Below are 23,052 nucleotides of genomic sequence, written 5' to 3' on the forward strand. Positions count from 1 at the left end.
AGGGGCCCCCTGCAGCCATGGTTTTTCAGGGACTAAAAGCTGGCTATGTAGTTAGTTTTAGTGGAGAAAATGTCCAAAAGCAGGGTTTAACTAAGCCAGGAGCACTATGTCTGTAGTAAAATATTTAATGGCATTCTGATGCCTGTTACTTGACAAAACACCATTACTACAACCAGAAATATCTTTGAATTTTAAAGGAGATATAAATAAGAGTTATTACCCTCATAGTTTAAGTATGCAAGACTGCTGCACTAACTTTTGTTGGTTTTACAGATGTGACAAAATATCAGGATAAGATAACTTGCTGTGGTTGGGGGCCCCAGGGAACAGGCTGGTGCCTAAAACCGGCTATGGGCACAGTGAAGACAAAAATTAATGTTTTGGCTTTCAAGTTGTTGCTTTACACAGTTATAATTTTATAGCCTCTCTAATGAGTACATATTTTGATTCAGTTTACAACAAGCATGCACGTTTACTTTTCCTCACATAGGTGAATATACAACATGCACAATCATAAATATACTTTGTTTTTATAGCATGTGGAGGAAAGCGACTTTGTGCCCCAAACAGTAATGTTGTAACAGTTTAGACACTGTTCCAGGACAAAAGGGAGAGCACTACCAGGAAATGTGACTTGTCACGCACAAATTCAGTGCAAAGCTGTTCTATTAGCTTTGCACCTAAATGCACAACATCACTGCAGTTTACAGGGGAATGGCTAGATTTATTGTTCAAAAATTCACTAGTGAAAGTTGCACTTTCAGTGATACAACCCTGTATTGACAGCCTCCACCAACAGGCCTATGCTGCTTTTAGAATGTGCCAGGCTAAGTTGCATTACACTCTGCTTTTATGTGAAAGCATATAACTTCTGCTCAACATGATAGAATGCAGTTCATATCCAGAATATAATCATTTCACCAGGCAAGCCAAAATTAATGTCACTGCACACAGGGTGAGACCTACACAGTATGCACTGACAAAGGCGGTGTGTTGTGGTATAAATCATGATTGAGAAGCAGTGAACGTCTAGGAAGGCAAAATAAAATTTGCAAGAGTTTTCTTCCCAAGTATCATATTAGAATTCCTTAAACTTATTGTGAACCGTTATATGGGAAAACGGCATGTGCCCTTTTATATGCAGCTAGCAAATCCATTTTTATTACTTTTCTTACAAGACTACTATTCCTGTGAGCTAGCTGGCCTATTTTCAAAATGATAGATGAAACATGTCCAGAATATACTTAACTTCTCATCATGTAAGAAGTACATATACATATTTCATCCGAAATATTAAGTTTTCATTTGTAATATACACAGATAACATGCTACAGACTGAAGCAACTAAAGTTGAGGGGTCAAATTTAGCATAGGGTTGCACTGAAACTCCAAAGTGTAGAACAGCACTCTTATATGCTTTGTGTACCTGAATACCTTAATGTTGTTGTCGGCATTTCATAATAAAATCTCAAAGGGTGACTTTTATACATCAGCAAAAGATCCACTGCTACAGAGGTATTCACTGACACATAGCCTAGTACCAACCTATGAACCTATCGGCCCTAGGGCCTATACAAGCCTAGCCATAACAATTCCCTGGAAATTTCTTCCCACACTATTTACTTCCCTGGACCCCTGTCTAGAAGGGTGACTGACATGATCCCCAGGGTGAATTTCCTATTTTCCATCCAATCGTCAAGGTTCCTTTTCAAGAGGGCCAAGGAGGTGCTCTGCTTGACAAGTATGGGCAGTCTATTCCAGAGTATGAGGAGTCTCTGGGTCAGGAACCTATCCCTCCAGCATGTTTTGTTTATTGTGATGACAAGGTTTAGATCCCTGGAGCGTGCGGCTCTGAGGGACTGGGATTTCTTTAACTGAAGCACAACAGCTCAGGGTTTGACATGACTTGTATGTTAAGCAGAGATTGCCTCGGAGTAGACAATATGCCACAGAGTACAGCTGGAGGGTTTTTTATTTTTTTTTTTATTTTTTTTTTTTTAAGACTGTCAGCATAGGGCATCTACTTTAGGCCTGTGATTCTTTTAGTGAGGTATTTCTGAGACCTTTCCAGCTGTTGCAAATGTCTTGTGAGGTACATACCAATTTGGCGAATTTACTCTATAATGGGTCTAATGAGGGAGGAGTACAGTGGGACAATGACCTCCTTTTTTCTGGATGAAAATCCCTTAGTGATGAGGTGTGCCACATAGAAGGATTTCCTGACTGTTGTGGCAATGTGGTTATCGAAGGCGAGACCACTGTCCACCTGTGTCCCTAAGTCTCTCATCACACTTTTGGTGTTTAGTGTACTCCCACCTAAGTGGTAATTCATGGGTATATGTTTTTTTCCCAAAGGGGATAATTATACATTTCTTGGCATTAAGCTTGAGCCCATGGCTCTGGCACCAAGCATCTGTATCTGTAAGGCTCTTTTGTAGAATATCCACTTCACTGGGGATTCAGTAATGGCTCCCAGTTTGCAGTCATCTGAACTTTGTTAGCAAGAGTCCCTTAGTGTTGGCCTGTACTTCAAAGTAGATGCCAAACAAGAGCGGTCCCAGGACTGAACCCTGAGGTATGCCACTTGCCACTTGTCTGGAGCTGGATTTGGATTCGGCTGCTTTTACAGTCTGGGTTTTGTCAGTAAGCCAGATGGCAACCCATCGAATGACATAGGGATTTATGCCCAGCTTAGTAAGTTTATCTATGAATCCAGAGTGGGGGATGGTGTCAAAGGCCTTGGCGAGGGTCCAGATAGGCTGTGTGGACCACCTTACCCTAGTCCACAGCTCTGGAAACTGATTCGAAGAAGTCAATCAGGTTCAGGAGACAAGCTCGGCCCTTCACAAACCCAAACTGGGTGGTGTTTGAAGGTTGCCAATGTCTTTGTTTATAAGTTCCATGATAATGCGTTCCATGCCCTTGCAGATCAGGCTTGTCAGATTGATGAGACGGCAGTTCCCGGGATCCAAGGTGGATCCCACCTTGTGGAGTGGGATAATTGTAGCTGTGTGCCACTCAGTGGGCACAAAGCCTGCGGTGAGGCTATGATTAAACATAACACTTGAGGTGCAAGTTCATTTTGTAGTTCATGTAGTACACAGCCCAGGATGTCGTCTGGTCCCATGGATGCTGTATTCTTAGCTTTGGAGAGTGTGGTTTCTACCTGTGTGGCCGTGATTACCGGAATTTGGCAATCTTTTGGTACTGAGACATTTTGTACTATACTCTGTTTCCATTCTTGGTGTTGTGTTGAACTTCTGTCAAAATATATTGAATGCAGTAATGGCCTTGATTACTTCTTTCCTAGTTTGCCATTGCATTAGAATTAAACATTTTATACATTTCATCAGGAGAATTTTATATATTTGATTGCACATTCTGTGAGAGTACTGTTGGCGTGTGACTGCGGTGACTGCATTGGATTATGTATTTGATTTATTATTTTACAGCCTGGATACTTCCATTACTTTTGATTTTTGCACTTATTATTAAAGCTTTTTCATTTTAAATTGTTTCATCTTAAAATGTTTATTTTCCTAGAGCTTTAAATGTTTTTGGCTAGGATCACTTAGAAAATATTACTTTTCTATTGCACCAACTGAAAAGAAATTAAATCTAGATAATTAGTGGAGAAGCTGAGAAAATTGGATTTCTTATTTAACTGCATTCTTATTAACTGCAAGTGCTGTGAGATAGTTGTTAGTGTTACTGCATTTACGGCTTTTTGAGCTGCCACCCTACTATAAATTTGACCTCTGAAGCTCTTCCTAGTCTCATCTTATCAGCTCATTCTAGTGGGCAGTCAAACATCAAAACAGGGAAGACCCTCCCCTTAGACTATTACATCCTGAGTTAGTCTATTTCATTTCGTGCCACTCCCTTGGTGGTCCTGAGAGGACTGCAGTATTCACAGTATTCATCGCTTTTTTTCCATCTTATTTTTAAAATCGGTAACATCTTCAACTATCAGTTACAGGAGAATAGGAAATGTTTCTCATAAATCAGCCTGGGATAAGTGCATCTGTTTTGCTCCTTTTGAGAAAAGGAGCAGAAGGAAATTATTTCCTAGCCTTCCTAGAGATCAGCAATCATTGGAAAGTCTGAAACTTGCTTCAGATTAACCAGCTTGAGGTCCAGGGAGAAAATGTCCCTTACATTTACAAATACAGTGTATGTTGTTGTTTGCCTTTCGGCTTTTCCCGGTTAGGGGTCGCCACAGAGGAACTCCGGTCCGCTAATGATTGGCAGTTTTTTTTTTTTACGGTGTCGAGTTGCCAGCCCGATGCCCAACCTTCAACGAAGGCACGCCCATTCAACGCATGTCTTTCGAACGCCTACTTGACCGCAGGGAGGACATGCAGACTACACAAAGAAGGCACTCCCAACCCAAGCCGAGAATCGAACGGGAGAACCTCTTGCTGTGAAGCAGCAAAGCTACTGCTGCACCACAGCGGAAGTACAAATACAGTGTATAGATATTACTATTTACTCCACTTTGGCATTAATTTATTGGCATTCAATTCTACTGTTAAGAGTTTATAGCTGGGCAAATTTGCAGATAGCTATAAACCTGGTGCCATCATTAAGCCTTCAGAGGACACCAAGATCCTCCAAAGAAGGCATTTCCCAAACCAACAGCTGATGTCAAAACCATGGACCAAAACCAAATGCCAAGAAATGTATAACCGTATCCTTTAGCAAGCAAGACATCCCTTGCAAGTATCACACTGACAACAGCCCTCTAAAAAAATGACCAAGCAGTTACAGACTTGGAAACCTGTGTAAAACAATTAACTGTCCTTTGATCATCATATATCCAACTACTGTAAGAAAGTCCTTTTTTATTGGAAAACTTATTACTAATAGTAGGGCTTTCAGGTCCGTACATGTGATCATTCCACTGTATTCTGTTCTCAGGCTTATCACGGAGTATAATGCTCCCATTGGCATGTACCTGTCCAAACATCCGACAACTTGGATGCCCACGATGCTTTCTTACCAAGATAATCAAGGGTCTAAATCAAACTATGTGATCTATCTCAAAGCCAATTCCCTCCTCTCAGTGTCATACAGGCTAGTGAGAGGCTATCTATGCCCTGCACTCTTCTCAGTGTCATACAGGCTACTGAGAAGCTATCTATGCCCTGCATATAGAGCCTTAAAAGACCCTATCCTGTCAGACCTACTGCACAGTCATAAGTCCAATGGAGGCATAAACACATGCTCAAGATATCTCAATCTCTTTCGCAACATAAATAGAACATGTTGGAGGGATAGATAAATATTATAGAGACTACCAAATTGCTCTATGTGGAGAGGAAGGTAATTACAATGAATGTCCTTTAAGGTATTCAAACCATAATCAGGGCGAATGGATGGGTAACAGCAAATTCTTTCCTGGTTTAGCACCCATGTCCCACATGGAAAAGGCAACATGTAAATGTCCTGCTTGTCTCTGGATTAATCATACTTAAAACATAAGGGCTAAAAAACTTCATGGGACTGTATGGCAAGATTTTAAATATATAAATATATATATATATTTTTTTTTCTTTGCAACATATATAGATAATATGTCAGATTTGAGCATCTAAGATGGTGGGGTCAAATTCAGCAGAGTATTGCACTGAGAATTCTAAGGGTAGAAAAGCAATATTAGAGGTTTTTGTAACAGAAAAATAGTTATAATGAAATATATGATGAAATCGCAAACAGGGATGCAGAGATATGTCCTTTTATACAATGGTACCAAAAACACTGTTTAAGAAATCTTCACTGCACAGTATGACATTTTGTATTACACTCAGTTTGCACTGTAACTGTTGTGCTTGACCTAAAATATTTCAGGGAGTTGCCATTACTTCAGAAATAAAAACTGAACTTATTTCTCCTAAATATAGATTTGTTCCACTCTGGACTTATGACCCCCTCTTCCTGTTTACACTCACTTCTTTATATAATATATTTTAAAACAAAGGCTGTGCATACATCTTTAAACCTGGATTCGCCAGCTAAGTACATTTTGTAGCAGAGTGTCGTAGCTCATTCTGAGAAGCTTGCTGTAATATTTCATACAGTTACAAAGATATGGTCATTTACTGCTAGGTACCATTAGTACTCATATAGCCATTCGAATGCTCTGTGTTTGAATTTGGCTCACAACTAATGTGTATTTTCGTTTTTTTTTTTTTTTCCAGTTTGACAACTTCATGATGCATCTGAATCACATCATTAAGGTGCTACTAAGAAATGAGAGCCACTATAGTACTTGTTTTTTTTTTCAGGAAAAAGTGACATTTCTGTCATTTTATGTGTTTATAACAAAATATACATATTTTACTTGTTCTGACAGGCAAGCATGTATTTGAGATTCTATTGTCTACTCCCTTTCTTCTTCTTTCGGCTTTTTCCCAGTTAGGGGTTGCCACAGCAGAACAACAGTCCTCAGAACAATTGGCAGTGGAGTTTTACAGTGTTAAGTTGCCAGCCCGGTACCCAACCATCCACAGAAGGCACGCACGCACACACACACACACACACACACACACACACACACACACACACAAACCTATGGCCAATTTAGAGTGTCCAATCCACCTACAGTATGTCTTTGGGATGTGGCAGCGAACCAGAGCACCCAGAGGAAACTCACGTGATAACAGGGAGGACACGCAGACTCCCTACAGAAGGCACCCTAGCGAGAATCGAACCAGAGAAGCTTTTGCTGTGAGGCGGCAGTGCTATTCACTGCACCACGGCAGCAGCATCTACTCTCCTAAAAGCTACTATACTGTGCAAAGCACAACAGAAGTACAACTGTTCAGGGGTCTTGTCCTAACCATTTCATAAGAATTACCTGGATTCAGTGACAAAATATTGTCATTTGAAGTTAGAGTTAAGGTCACCATGGCCTTTAGGTATTGACAAGTTAGAGCAATTTCTAAGTAGTTGGTTGAAAACAGATGTGCAGCTTTCAGTTCTCTTCACACTAAAATGAATGCAAACAAATGTATATAATGCTGTAATCTCAGGCCTTTAAAAAGTATATGTTTTGAAATAAAAGTAGTTTTTCTGTTGTACATTGGGGCATAACAAATAATCACAATTTTTTCATTAAATTTGAAGAAGCAACTGCTCCTTTGTCTTTGATGGAAGAAAAAGTCTAAGGGTATTGTGTCAGCAACATTTTTCGTAAACTTTTCAAGAACTTTTAAACTGTTGTGGAGAAACAGGCTTTAGTATACAATCAGCAAACATAGCCAGAAGCAAACAGACCTGAAACTGCCCAGCTATACTCAAAGCTATTCATTTGGAGCAGGCCGTCATAGCTTAAATGATTATAACAACCAGTCTTTTTCTACAATCAACAAGGTTATTTTAAACAGTTAAAATTAGTACTGCAGGAACAGGTTAACTACTTCTGCCTTTATGTATACATATAGAGGGGAATATCTAAACTATGTAATTTTCATAAGTGGACCCAAAAATTCATACATCTAATAAACTGCCTTGCTCTGTTTCTAACATCTTACTGTACAGCATTTTTATTGTCACCACAGGATTGTAGCAGAAAATACAATTAAATACATTAAAAACTGCTGAAGTGATCTGCCTTTGCTGTTGCAAACAACGTGGAGGTACAGGTGCATTCTACCACTGCTACCACTTTTCTAATGTCACTACTGAGGCACAATCATTCTGTCATCACTAGAGATATACAGAAGTGCTCACTCACGACTACAAAAGTACAGGGATGTTCTTCCAGTGCTGTTCACACACAAATTCTCTACTATTTGAGATAAAACAGCATTCTGCTATACTCTCAAGGTACTTTAATGTTACTTCTTGTGAGGAACACAATCATTCTTTTCTTTAATCTCTCACACCTTATCCACTGCCAGGCTCAGATCCATAGGTATCCACATGCAGCCCATATGTGCCATTTTTCCCACCAAGACAAAATGGACATTGAGTTTCCGAGGCCATCATACCACGCTGCCGGACTTTTTTTTCTTTTTTATTCATGCCCTCCTCCTTACCCTGTTTTCCTGTTGACCCAAAGCATGCAATTGTGCAAATATGAGAATATGTTTTAAAACTACTTTGTTGTGCATTAAAACATAGTTTTGAAGAATAGATATGAAACCCTCCACACCACACAAGCAGCACACAGTAAAGGGATATAGAACAAAACTCATCATGCTTGTTGGATGTATTTTTTTGTCTTGTGCTGCTTTTACTTTTATTATAACAGTGCAAGTCTTAAGATGTCCCCGGGGAATTTTTTTTCTATTTCCTAAAAATGACAGCAGTTAGTCTATTGACCAGAAGACACAACAACAAAACAAAACAGTACTTGAGCTGTACACAGTTTTGCACACATGCAACACCTAGCATTTAGAATTTAGCATAAAGGATGCGAGTGGCTAGCATGCAGCCAAGTGCATTTTCCCCATAACAAGGTACTGTGATGGCACCAGAATATATGATTTTATACAAGAGACAACAACTGCTGCTTTCCTTTAACAACTGCCTGTCTGGTATGGATCAGATGGCTTGCACTGAGGTTGAATCACAAGGCAATGTCAAATTCCCAGTTCCCCATTCAAAAAAATGACCACTAGCTTCAAGGTGCACAACATCTTCCTCCAAGCGTTTGGCCAAATGTGCAGTGCACACAGGAAATGTATCTTTGCCCCATTATGCTGGCTTACATGCAAAAGAATTATGTTACTATTACTGAGGTGTAGAAGTGTTCCATCATTTTTGCACACAAGAGGCATTTCAAATCATCAGAGTGGTACATGAACCTACTCTCACCTGGCATGATGGAGCATTGCACCAATATTATGAAGATACAAGAGATTTCTGCACTCATACCCAACGGTAATCCTCCAACAAAGATGCAGCAGCATACGGTCATCATAAGGACAAGAGCATTTAGTCATCACCACTGAGGTACACAACTACAGTCCCATCTGAGATGCTACACTATTCTGCCATATCTATCAAGCTGAAATAATTCATCCTTTGCTATGGAATACAGGCTTTAATCTGCTACAGGTACTGAGGTGCAGCTGCATTTTTCCACTGTTACCAAGCTACAAGTGTTCATCTACCTGACGTGCAGGAGAATTCTGCTCAAATGACTGCCATACAATTGTATTCTGCTGCTACTACAAAAAATAATGTTGCACCAATGCAAAAGGATACAGCACACTAAAGGACTGCTCTTATCAACTACCAATGAAGTTTAAATGATTTGCCATCAGCAAGGAAGTTCAAGAAAATGTTACCATTACTAGTGAAGCGAAGCAGCATTTAACATCAATATCAAGATACAGGCATATCCTATAATACTTAAGAGACAAGTATTCCGTGAATATTACTCAAGTAAAAATACAGCTGGAAGCATATGGACATCAGTTTAAAATGTTATACATTATGTACTGTGTCTTGTTGCAGTTTATGGCACAAATTAAGCAGCTATGTCACAGATTTTATTCAACACAGAACTGTGATGCTGGAAGTGACAATAGGAAAACAAACTATGAATACAAAATAATTTCCGATTCTCAAGCAGTAACATCAGAAGCAGAGCAGTAGCTAGCTCATCTAGTGTCCAGAGCCCATAACCAATGCAGCACCCCATCCCCTCAGCACTTAACTGAAGAGAAAAAAAAAGAGCTGCTTACTCCGTAGCAGACTCCAAAAATTCCACAGAAATCAGCAATCTCAGAAACAAACTTCAAACATAAAATTATTGTTGCAGCTGTAACACTCCCAAACAGATGAAAAAATGCTACATACCAAATAGCTTCCTACAGCAGACCCATATCCCCTCAACTCTTCAAAGAGTGAAAAAAAATGTCTGTGATCTAGTGGCTTGCTGGTATTCCTGAAATGCAGAAGCCTGTATCCTACTTCCAATGAGAACTGTAGCAAACTGCTTGCTCCATTTGTGACAAGCAGTTGCTACAGTTTATGCACAAGGTAGGTACATGGAGTGCTAAACTGCTCAAGTTATACATAAAAAATAAAAACACACTTTTGGTTTGAACTGCTTGTAGTAAGCAGTTGTGACTGTTGATGCTATCACGCACGGGGTGCTACAGCTCATGGATTTTTTTAAACCCAAAAGGACTAAAAAATTACTTTTCTTTTAAACTACAGCAAAGTTGCCATAGTTGCCATGCATGGAGCACTACAGACTTCAGCTTTGACTGCAAATGCAATACCAGCATTTAAAAGCAGGAATGTACTATTACTAAAGAAAGATTAGGATCTCCCAATTATGCTAGAAACAGCTGCTTTTTTCACCTCACCCTGTCAACTCTACTGATCAGAAGCGTACAATGATTACTAATAAAAGGGTCTATATTAAATCAGCGAATGCTTAAAAAATCAAACTCTGATTTATCGACCCCATGTAAGGGAAAGCTTACAATTCCGAACACTTAGAACAGCGATTTTTCCAAAAAAGAAAAAAAAGAAAAAACTAAAGCATTACATAAAGTGGGGGGCCCCCCACACAACCCTACTTAAATATACCAACTCCGAGATCGCACTACAGTGACGAAAACGGCAAAATAACAAAGGCAGCCAAGCAATTTCTTTCCCAGGGAAAGAATTCACTTGTATGCCATTTCGTGCTTTCAAGTTCGACCAAGACGCATTCGAAAGAATGAGTCTTCGATCATATAATAGGGAACCTAATGAAAACATTAGCAACATTTAGTCAGTAACCAGCTTGGAAGTGGCATTTGTAGTGCAATCTACTGTAAAATGCCACATCTAATGCATGTGCTGCTGTGGTCCATGTTGTTACTGACAACAGTCCACAAAGATAAGCTCATCATAAAAGTGTATTGGTCACTTTTCGGAATTTCTTGATACAGTGCTCATGTTAAAGTTGCAAGTTATTTTCCAAAAAAAGAAGGTTATAGTGTGGTGTTTAATATTTTAGCTTCATTGTTTTTCTGTACAGTCACACCCACAAAATTATACCATGGTAGGTACTGGGCAATGATTTACATATGAATGTAAAACATTATGGGTAAGAAAAAAAACAATTTACCTCCTTAGAGGAGCAACTTCTTACTTACATTACATTGTGGTTTCACTTCTATCTCATCATGTCTTAATTTTCAATGTAAAGTGTTCTACCTGCAAGAAGTAATTCACTTGTCTTTCTAGGAATAAATAAAGAAATCAACACGGATTTTATCATGGAAATACTGTAGCATATACATAAATTTAGGCAGTGAGGAATTGTGGGTATAGGCTTTCACAATTTCATGACATGGATTTTCAGCTCAGAAGGAGCAACCTTGTCAACAAAATAGAATACATAAACACACTTTTCCCATCAAAACTGTACTGTTTGGTATTGTTTATGGTAAGGAGGTTATATCCATCTCAAAGGTTTGCTTCTTAAACTTGCATCAGCATATGATCAATACACTTTAGCTGAACACATAGAAAATACTTAGTATTAGTAATAGAAAATGCAGACTCAAAGGTAAAATGAATATTTTCTACGTCTGATGGGGCAACACTTTTCAATGTTACTTCAACTGAACGCAGCATTGTGATATCACTGCTACTATATAGACAGCAGCAGACAGACATTTGTACAACTATCAATTTCACATTGTCATGGCTATATTATTAGATTTTAAGTTTTTCAACACCAAAATAAAAGCTACTTTATATTCTAATAGGAATGATTGGTTGTTATAAGTATGGGCTTACTGTAAAATTGAGCATTAACAGTGGGAAGTCATCCAGTTCCAAAAACAAGTGTTAGGATAGTGAACAACCAGAAAAAAAAACTGTGCTGTCATCTTCTCTGTGCTACTCAACAGGAATACAAAATCAAATAAGCTACATATTTTCAAGAAAAGTCACACTCCCCACAACACTAATGGCAAAAATAATGTTACATAACAGAAGTGAAAAATCACTTATGGTACTTCGCAAATGTACAAGATAAACAGATGGATAGAAGTGCACACTGTACTTGAAAAAACAGTAGTAGTAAGCGCACTGAATCTGAAGCACTGTGCAAGTACCAGTATGTACATGAAGTTACGTACGGACAGTGCACTGTGAAACTAGATACTGAAGTTAGCCAGAAGAAGAAGCGAAAAGTACTGGAATATAATGAGATTATTTTAAAAAAGGGAAAGAAATTTCTTTTAAATAATGCAGTTGTTCTATAAAAGCAATCTAGAACATTTGGGTGTAGTACATGTTAGCTGTGGGTAACTGGCAAACTCTGGATTACACACACCCAAATGTTATACATTGCTCAACCATATAATGTAACACTCTAATGCCACCAGTGAAGCACAGCAGTATTTTAGCATCATGGCAAGGCTATAGCATAAATTACATGCAGTTAATGTGGTGTATGACAGCTCTATAACACTACTAAAGTGGTAAAAGTACCATTACAATCCTATGAAAGCAATACTGTAGGACTAACACTACTGTACTCTGACATCACACTAGAAATGCAAAACCTGTGTAAGTACTCTTTGTGCTATGTAGCAACATTCCAGCATCATAAAAACATCAAGAATATGACATCACTACTTGGTTAGATAAGCATTCCAACACCAATACCACAAAAACAAGCAGCAGTCACGAAGACAGACCTCTCGCCACCAGGAAATAAAGTCAATCACGTTTATTGTACAAAATATATTGTGGAAAGGCTTCCAAACAAGACCAAAAGCACGTTACAAAATATATTGTGGAAAGGCTTTTAATCCTCAGCATTCCAACACCAATAACTATATGGCAACACTGCATCTTTACTTGCATATAAAAGGGACAAGAAACAATGCTGGCATTGCTACAGTGCAGAAGCCATTCTGTTTACTGCAGTACATTATCATTCCGACATTACTACCTGCCTGGAACATAATTCAGCATTCCAACCTTATAAAAGGAGATGCAACAACACTGACAGCACTACTATGATACAACATTCCTGCATCACTTCTGTGGTAAACCACTATCATTACTAGTGAAAGAAAATCTCAAGCTGGAAGCAAATTTCTAGATCCCAAGCTGAAAGACGTAATTGCATGCTGAAGAATATGACACTACTCATCTCCCTCTGTGTCTCCGTGACCTGTGTGTTCTTTCGTGAATATTTCCAAGGTGGACTAAGATTACAAAAATCACATTATGCAATGCCAAAATAGTGCTGACCAATGGGGTATAAAAAAAGGAAGCATTCAGAAAACTACAACAAGTCAGCACAAAACAGTGAGAATAGAAACTGTTCAAAACAGCATCAGGAAACAAAAAGATTAAAGGGTTAAGTAATCATAGCTCTGACAAGTCTAATGGAGTTGTTTGGCTTGTTTAGCTACATACTGTAGGACAGGCCAACATACAAGGATCTGTTTGCTCTGCTTTGTTTACAAAATCCGGTTCTCTCACAGCATTTAAACATGAGGTGAACATTCCCCAAAGTTCAGTCTTAGAAACAGAACTAAACTAACGACAGAGTAAAAACATTTCTACAAGAGGCTGGGTGAAAAACTACATGGCATTTCGGTATATAAATAAATACAATTTCCATCTAAGAGAAAATGAAGTATGTGTTTTGTAGTTCACCTAATCTTACAAATATTTTTTTAAACTTTATACTACCCATCTTTTCCTAAGACTTTACCAGAAATATTGCTGCTTGAAAATTCTGATTTACTTATTCAGTCAACCACTGGTTAACTAGGTAAGTAGGGAGATCATCAGACACTATATAAACCAGGGCCTCAGCTCCATGAAAAGCACAAAATAAATGCATAAATAGTATGCCAATGTAGACAATATCGCAGATAGCAGGTCTGATACCATCATAAATCTTGCCAGTTCATCCACACCATAGCAATAAATGCATGAATAAAAATACCAGTGATTTGGGGTTTTTTTTTTTGGGTGGGGGGCTGTAGTCACCCAAAAAGAGAACTAGATTAGGAGAACAAAAAAGAGGTTATGTACTCACCATAACATTTCATCTGCATTGTCCATTTTCATTCTTCCTCAACTTTATTTCGGATCTGATCCTTGGATCTGACTCAGCCGTTAGACTAGCTTGTGGCCTCCAAAAACTCTTGAGCTCCTTCCCTATCCATAATGCACAAACCCCTAACATCCTTCAGATCTTGTTTGCTACTTGACAGGAAGACTATTACAATATGCCATACCTGGAGCTCACCACAAGGACAGTAGTATCCTTGAAGACTCTCGCTCTTCCTGAAGTCAGTCACTACAAAGGATGGGGGTTGGTGGTTGGGGAGTTGAGGAAGAATGAAAATGGCAAATACAAATGGAATGTTATGGTGAGTAAATAACTTCTTTATCTGATGTTTTCAATTTTCATTCATTCTTCAACTAATGGGACAGTCTCCAGCTACCTAAACTCCTGAGTGGACTCTAAGGAAGGATATTTCTGAGTATGGTGGAGCCAAAGGCTGCACTTCCCCTTGAGACCAGATATACTTTGTAAAAAGTGATAAAAGTATGATGATTTGACCAAATTGCAGCTGCACATATATCATCCATAAAAGTTCTGAACTGGAACACAGAAAAAAGTTGCCATAGATCTGGATGAATGAGCCTTTAAAGGTTTTGGTAAGGGGAGATATGACGTGTTATAGATAAATGAAATGCAATCTGTGAACCATCTTGCTATAGTTATTTTTGTACTTACCCAATTTAGTATGTGCAAAGGAGACAAATAGCTGCTCTCTATTTCTAATTTCTTTTGTTCTGTGTAGGTAAAAATATAATTGTCTATGGACATCCAATAAGTGCTTCTTTATTTGCAAATTTTGGAAAGAAACCTGGCAAGTTAATGGATTTGTTGGATGATGGATTCTGATACCACCTTCGATTGGAAGGAAGCATCGGTATGCAACATGACCCTATCCTTATGAAAAATCAAATATGGAGGCTTAAAAAAATAATGCTTGAAGTTCTGAAATTCTTCCAGCAGGTATAATTGCAACTAGAAAGATAATTTTCCAGGTCAGGAATTTAAGATCACATTTAGCTGCCGGTTCAAAGGGAGATTGAATTAAGGCTTGCAGTACCAAATTTAAATCCCATGGGGGGTGGAGTCTTTATAAGGGGGGGTCTTCGCATGAAAGTGCCTCTCTAAAAGGCTTTTCACAACTTGGAGAAAGACCGTGAAGAATTTTGAAATCCAACATGAAAGTTAGAGATTGCTGCAAGTTGGACTATTACAGTTGATGAACTAGCACCTCCATTAAATAGATTCACAAAAAATTTCAGAGTCGATTGAAATGGAGCTGAGAATGGGTCAATTTGATTTTGCTCTGCTCAACAAACTAATCTTTTCAATTTACTCCTGTAGAGTTTCCTAGTAGAAGGTTTATGGGAAAATAAAAGTATGGAATGGACAGGGGAAGACAGCATTGGTTGTTTGGCTATTAAAGGAACCACACTGTTAGCTTGAGGTTTAGGATATCTGGGTGAGCCATGCCTGTCGGGTGGGACAGAAGGTCTGGAGTTGGATCCAGAATCCACGGAGTATACTGTAGATGAGGCCAGACGAAGGGAAACCAAATCTTAGAGGCAAGTAAGGTGCAATGAGGATAACTCTGCTTCAACTGGACTGCTTTTTGCAGGAAGTTGGGAACTGGGATGGGGTTGGAGGGTAAGCATACAGAAAGCCGGGGTGCCAATTATGGAGTAGAGCATCCCCCAGTGATTCCCACTGTGGGGGGGATAAGAGCAAAACATCTGCTGCACTTGTTGTTTAGGGGAGAGACAAAAAGACTGTAGCAAGGCTGGTCCCACTGACTGAAAATATTATCAGTCACTTAATTGTTGAGAGACCATTCATGTAGTAGTAAGATGGATCTACTCAGTTTGTCTGCTAGCACACTGCACTTTCCTGGAATATGTGTTGCTATTAGAAAGCAGTTGGAAGATGTCATCCATTGCCACACTCTAAAGGCTTCTTAGCACAGGGGATAAGATCTGGTTCCCCACTTGTTTGTTGAAAAATCAAACTACTACTGACATGTTGTCTGCCTAGATTGCAATTATACTGAGAGGGACTACATTCCTAGTCTGTCGTGCTGATCCAATGATCAAAAACTCCAAAACTCCTGTCTGTCCAAAAACCTATCAAATCTGCTGGGCATGGCCTGTACTCATTACCATGTTGCTAAGGCCTGCAACTCCTTATCTCTATCCATCAGGTCAATACCCTCCCTCCCATCCTTCAAAACTATTCTGGAAGACTTCCTTGTAAAAAATCTGGCTCTGTTCTCACTCAACACCAGGATATACTACACCCCTAAATGTGGACAAATACATATTCATAACTTACATCTCCTTCCTCTCCCTCCTTCACTCACTTCCTTATTTCTATCAATTTCTCTCCCCTGGCTTTCTCTCTAAATATACCACAAGGCTGCTCTTATCTCACTTCATATTGCAATTCTTGTTTGTATTATACTTAATTACTTTGATTTCTACATAAACTGGCTAAAATTTCTCCAACTATTAAATCATTGCCATTTAACTTGTATCTATTCTTAACCAATGTTTTCAAAGTATGTCTAATTTAATATAATTAAAGTGTACTTTTTGTATTATTTTTAAAGACTGTAAAAATATTATTCTTAAATGTTTTGTAATACCTTAGAGCTTTTCTACCTGGGCTTCTGCTGAAAATGGGCTCCTTCTTAGTTGGACTTTCCTGGCAATCAAATGTCAATAAATAAATAAATAAAACAGATAAATAATCCTCCTAACAGAAACAATTGTCCCAAATCAACAGTTGTACACACAGGCATACTTAACCTAGCACTAAGGTTATCCATGCTAAGACGCATGTTATAGCCTCTGTTCCTACTTACACTCACTGCTGTCTGTTCTTGTCTTATCGTCATTCTCCTCCCAGATATGAAAAGCAGCTTATATGCTTTCAAAAACATTAACCTTTAGCCTTCAAAAAGTGTTCTGGCTTTTATTGCTTCCCCCTATAGTCAGCTTGTCTCTATGGAAACACAAGTAACAAATGTACAGCTCTGCAAATCTCTCAACTTACACTGTTCATAGGTGTGTACTAGGCTAATGGACCTGGATCCTTTACAAGCCTAGCCCATACGATTACACTGGCATCGTGCCACCCAACCTTAGTTCCCAGTGGCTCTGTCGAGTAGAGCCACTGCAGTGATCCTCGGGGTGAATTTTCTATTTCCCATCCACTCAAGATTGCTCTTGAAGAGGGCCAGTGAGGTGCTCTGTTTGACATGTATGGGAAGTCTATTCCATAGCATGGGCATTCTCTGGATTATATACCTGTCCCTCCAGCATGTTCTGTTGATTGTGGTAATGAGGTTGAGGTCTCTGGAGCACGTGGTGCAGAGGGATTGGGATTTCTTTAGATGTAGCATTTCTAACAGAGCTGGGTCAGACGTGGTTTTGTAAGTCAAGCAGAGATTGCCTCTAAGTAGGCAATATGAAACAGAGAATAATTGGAGTTTTTTTGAGTCTGTCCATATAGAACAAGTGTTTAAGGCCTAGGATCCTCTTTGTGAGGTACTTTTACGGCCTCTCCAGTTGTTGCAGGTGTCTATTGAGGTACATGCCAAATGGCACATTGTACTCTATGATTGGCCTAAGGAGGGAAGAGTAGAGGGAGACAATGACCTCTTTCTTCTTGGATTCAAAATCCTTAGTAATGAGATGTGCCACAGAGGACATTCTGACCACAGTGGCAATGTGGTGGTCAAAAGAGTGGTTGCTGTCAACCACTGTTTCCAGATCTCTTATAAATGTCTTCTGTGTTCTGTAGACTACCACTGATGTGGCAATTCATGGGAACTGGGTTTTTCACAAAGGGGATGACGAAATGTTTTGGCATTGAGCTTAAGGCCATGGTTCTGACACCAGTCATTGGTCTCAGTGAGGCCTTTCTGTAGGATGCCATCATTTAGGGAGTTAATAGCTCCCAACTTGCAATCATCTGTGACCTTTGCAGCCAGAGTCCCTTCATGTTGGCCTGGACTTCAGATAAGTAGATACCAAACAGGAGAGGACCCAGGACCGGACTCTGTGAGACTCCACTCCTAACTGGTCGGCAGTCTGACTAGGAATCGGCTACTTTCACACTGTGGGTGCTGTGAGCCAGTTTGCAACCCATCTAGTGATATAGGGGTTGATGCCTAGCTTAGTTTTTCTATGATTCCCAAGTGGAGAATGGTATCAAAAGCCTTGGTCAGATCAAGGTAGGCTGTATGAACCACCTTGCCTTCATCCACAGCTCTAGTGACTGACTCAAAGTCAACCAGGTTGAGCAGGCATGATCTACCCTTCACAAAACTGAACTGTGTGGGATCCAGAGTTTGGAGATTCCCTATATCCTTGCTTATTAGGTCCATGATGATGTGTTCCATAGCTTTGCATATCAAACTCATCAGGCTAATGGGGCAATAGTTCCCAGGGTCTGTAGATGCTCCTCCTTTGTGGAGAGGGATGGCTGTAGCAGTGCGCCATTCAGAAGGGACAAAGCCTGAGGTGAAGCTGTGATTGAACAGGACAAACAGGTAAGGTGCCAGTTCACTCTGTAGTTCATGTAGAACACAGCCAGGGATATTGTCAGGTCCCATAGAAGCTGTATTCTTGGCCTTGGACAGTGCTGTTTTAACCTGTGCAGCAGTAATACTGGGTGCCTGGCAATCTACTGGTATTGTGATTGGTCCTTTGGGGGGGGGGTAAATTTGGTACTGAATCTGTCATCCAGTATAATGGTAATATCTGTTGGCTCAGTATAGGGGGTACCATTGTGCAGTAGCTCAGATGTTCTCTGGGTATTGCCATGAAGATTTTTTACATAACTACAGAAGGCCTTGTGGTTGTCTATTATCTGCTGCAATTCTGTTTTCACAGCTACCATTATAGGATTTGATGAGAGATCTCAACTTTTTGTTGAGGCTGATAAGGGACTTTTTCCAGTCTTGGGATTTCACCTTATTCTGCATCAGTTTCCTCCTTCTGTTGTAGAGCTGGTTTATATCAGGGGACTACCAGATTGGCATCCTTTTTTTGGAGGAGAGTGTCTTGGTTCTATTAGGTATGGCGAGATCCATGCATTTGTGTACGTGTTCATACAGTGCACTAGTGTATGATTCGGCGGTCATGCAACTATTCTCCACTTGCATGGGTGCCGTGAAGTTAGCCACCTCTGTTTTTAGGAGCCCAAAGTTAGCTTTTGAGAAGTTTTTCATGGTGGTTACCTTTGCGGGGGGGGGGGGGGTGAATTTTCAAGGTGATTAGTTTGTGGTCGGATCTAACCAGGGAGGGGTTGACTATTGCTGTAGAGCAATGGTCGTTCATGTTAGTAATGACCAGGTCAAGGATGTTGCTACCTCTAGTGGGGGTAAGAACGAGCTGGTCCAGAGCATTGGGATTAATGAATTCCAGGAAACATTGGGTAAGTGCATTGGCACATGAGCAGCTTTCCCAGTTAATGGAGGAGTAGTTGAAGTCGCCCAGTATGAGTGTTAGGTTGGACCGTAATATTCTCCAGGGTGCTTAGGAATGTGGAGTGTGAGCCTTGAGACATGGTTGGGGACCTATAGCAGCCTACGACCTGAATCGCTGGCTTACCCAATATTAGCTGCACCTGAAGTATCTCTGATGCGTTACGTTGGGCTACCAGTCTGGAAGTGTGCGCATCCTTTATGAATATGAAAACACCACCATCTTTTGAGCTTCAATCCAAGTTCTAGGGTGAAAAGGTGTGGAATTAGTTATAGTCTGGTAGTGCTGGGGTGCTTTCTGCCACCTTGAACCAGGTCTCTGTTACAGCACAAATATTGATGTTCTCCATTTAAGGAGCGTTTTGAGCAAGTGCGTTTTGAAATTTAGACTTCTAGCGTTGAGCAGCATGACCCTCAGATTGCATTTCTTTGTAGCTGTTACGGTGGCAATTTGGTCTTTGGAACACCGCCTAAAAAAGGCACTATAGGGGTGGTAAGAGCCTTGGCCAGTATCCGGAAACCCAGGGGTGACAGATGCAGGCCATCTCTGGCAAAGCATTGAGGTCAGTCAATCATGTCATCCCAGGCAAACAAATACTGGATCCCCTTAGAATGACACCAGAAACTTAGCCAATTGTTGAAATCAATCATATTCTGCTTATACTGCGGTATGAAATGAACATTTTTTTGCCAAAGGAAAACTTTTAAGTACATTCAGTGCACTCCTATTTACCTGCTTGCACAAAAGCTTATTAGATTAAGCTAAAGGCCTTCATCCATACATTCACCTATACAAAAGTAAGACAGAATACATCAACTCTACATATATTATAATTTGTGCACTTTTGGACCCTCCCAACAACTCAAGATTACAGCATAATAATATACATATGCTTTTGTCCAGACTTACTTCTCTTTTTATGTTATAATATGTACATTACTTAAAACTAAAAAAGAAAATTTCATTTTTTGTTGGACAAAGTTTTATATTTCATCCTTAGACTGTTCAACATAAAAATGACTTTGATCCTCCAGAAAAATATATTCTGAAGACAGCTGCTTCAATCTCATGCCTGCCTCTCAACATTCTCGGATTGCTGGGATAAATTTGATTCTCTTCTGCCTGGTGTACAGTGAATAATTATTTTCCACAAACACTCACAGTCTCCATGTTTTTAATACTTTGCCCTTTTGCTACAGTTTTGTGAGATCAATTTTCTGTTGGTACAATTGCATTGTTACTAATAGAAGTCTTGGCTGCTTTCTCATGGCCAGGTTTGGGGTATGCACAGGATGTGCCCTTTCATTTAACAAATCTTGTGTGTGGAATACCAGTCTAGTTGCTTATTTTTCAGTTTTAATAACATTAATACAGTCTGTTCCTTCAGTTTATTTGGCACAACAGAAAATATCAGGCTTTCTATGCATACTCTAGCCTCTAACTCTATCATTTTTGAAACATCTCTTCTTCAGCAGTCTCATACTCAGCCAGCCTTTTCTTCATTTTAACCTTTGCAGTTTTATCAGTTCATCTCAAAGTCCAAGTCAAAGTAAACTTTATTGTCATCAGATCAACAAATGCAATGTAACTGGATGAAATTTCATTACTTGCTTTGAAAACAGTTTTCACTAGATGGTGAAGGAAGCATATAATGGAAGAAATACTAGACAGTAAAGATAGAAATGCACACATAGATAACTTACCCACCACCATTTTAAGATAGGATAGCAGCATAGCATAATTCCAAGTTCCCATACTTGTTAAAGTAATAATTTTGTTCAGAATGCATAACTTAAGCCATTTAAGACTTCTTCCATGTTTTTTCAACCTTTTGTTATTGGAGTTAATGCAGTCCTTCAATGTTTAATTTATTTTAAACAGCTCTGAGCACATTTTATTTATTTTTTCCCCTAGATTACTAGAAGGTGCGTCTTGCACCAAAGCTGGAGCTTGAACTGCTTTTTGCTGAACAGCTGCAGGAGTCTTCCCAGTCAGTGTTTTTTCTTCACCTTTTCTAGTTGATTTGCTTTCAAGCTCTAATTTTCTTCTTTGCTAGCATCCAGACAGTGTATTTACTAGCCAGTAACTGAATTTACTAAAACTTGCAGAGTTTCTGGCCCTTATCTCTCTCTTTTTTTTTTTTTTAAACACTGGGAGAGCAGAAATCAAGCTGTTAAATCAGAATGCAACCATCTTGGAAGTCCACTCAGATAGTCTGTTATTTTTTTTTCTCCCTTTAAGATCTATAGCCTTGTATTTTTGATCTGTCAATGCAAATCAAAAGGGTGTCCCTTCACAAAGTATTTTTATTTATGAATAATGCACCAACTGAGCTTAGAATGATAAAATATCACTTCCCAAGCCTTGAAAAAAACACTTGTACATGATCAACTTATCCCAGGAGTCTTTGAACCAGGTATAATTTCCTTGCATTTCCACTAATAACCCTTGTTTCAGCGATCTTTTAATCAAAGGCAGAGTACAAATTACTTTGATTCACTTCCAAACATCTTAGCCAGACAGTCCAAATTTAAAGTCTTTCATTTTTTTAAATTACTTTGTATTTTACACATTATCTTCTCATAGGATATTCTACGCATGCCATTCAATGTTCTATCTACATTTACTTTTAAAATGTAGACTTGCGTATTACAGGTTCAATTTTATTTTTCTTTACTAATGCAATTAAGTGTAATACTGTTTTGTCAATATTATGATTTAGCATTGTCAACTTCTCTTCTTTTCTAAAAGGTTCAACTGTCATTCATAATTACTTTTGCAACACCACTACCTCATTTTTTTAGGCTGCAGTCTATTGATGTTTTTATTGTCTTTTGTATTTTTTTATAAACTGGATTTTTAGCTGAATGTATTTATGTCTGCAAATTTTACTATACTGTGCATATCTAAAAACGAATGTGGAAGTAGGTATATCTCATCAAGACTGAAGTGCAGTATAAAACAAAATATGAAATTAAAATTAATTTCTCTCTCAAAATATTACTGTTTCTTGTAGAACAACATGGAAAAACAGATGAAATGTTTAACCCCTGGAGTATTCTACATGCAACAAAACAGGAACTAATACTTCCTCATATCATTTGGTTTGGTGATGCCACTTAGAAAGGAGAGGGGAAAGGTCAAACAGTACAGCCAACAGTAAGAAAAGTATTTTCAGGAAACCAGGTAATGGACAATAATGGCAGCATAAAGTCATACATCATTTACTCAGTGAGGACTACATGGGGACACAAAGAATATGAAGAAATACCTTCACATTCTCAAAATGAATTAAAAAGATGACATTTGTGGAATTCATGCAACAAATTATACAATTGGTCAACGTAGGCAAATGCACAGAGGAAGAAAATTTCAGAGAGGACAAAACAAAGCATTAGCATGAAGGTGCAGTGATGAAGAATGAACTTCATCAGGCTTTACAGACCATCATTTCCTTGCTGCTACGCTACTTTCAAGTTCCTTAACAGTTTTAAATTGAAAACTCCA

At 39.0% G+C, this 23,052-nt stretch overlaps 1 protein-coding gene across 3 annotated transcripts in view; it reads right to left on the reverse strand.

Moving 5' to 3' along the window:
• Nucleotides 1-23,052, reverse strand: part of LOC122811820 (pleckstrin homology domain-containing family A member 3-like) — a 547,265-nt gene that overhangs the window by 445,017 nt on the left and 79,196 nt on the right. The window lies entirely within an intron of this gene.

This window comes from Protopterus annectens, chromosome 9.part0 (genome assembly GCF_019279795.1).
Source record: "Protopterus annectens isolate FY-2018-M chromosome 9.part0, PAN1.0, whole genome shotgun sequence".
NCBI lineage: Eukaryota > Metazoa > Chordata > Ceratodontiformes > Protopteridae > Protopterus > Protopterus annectens.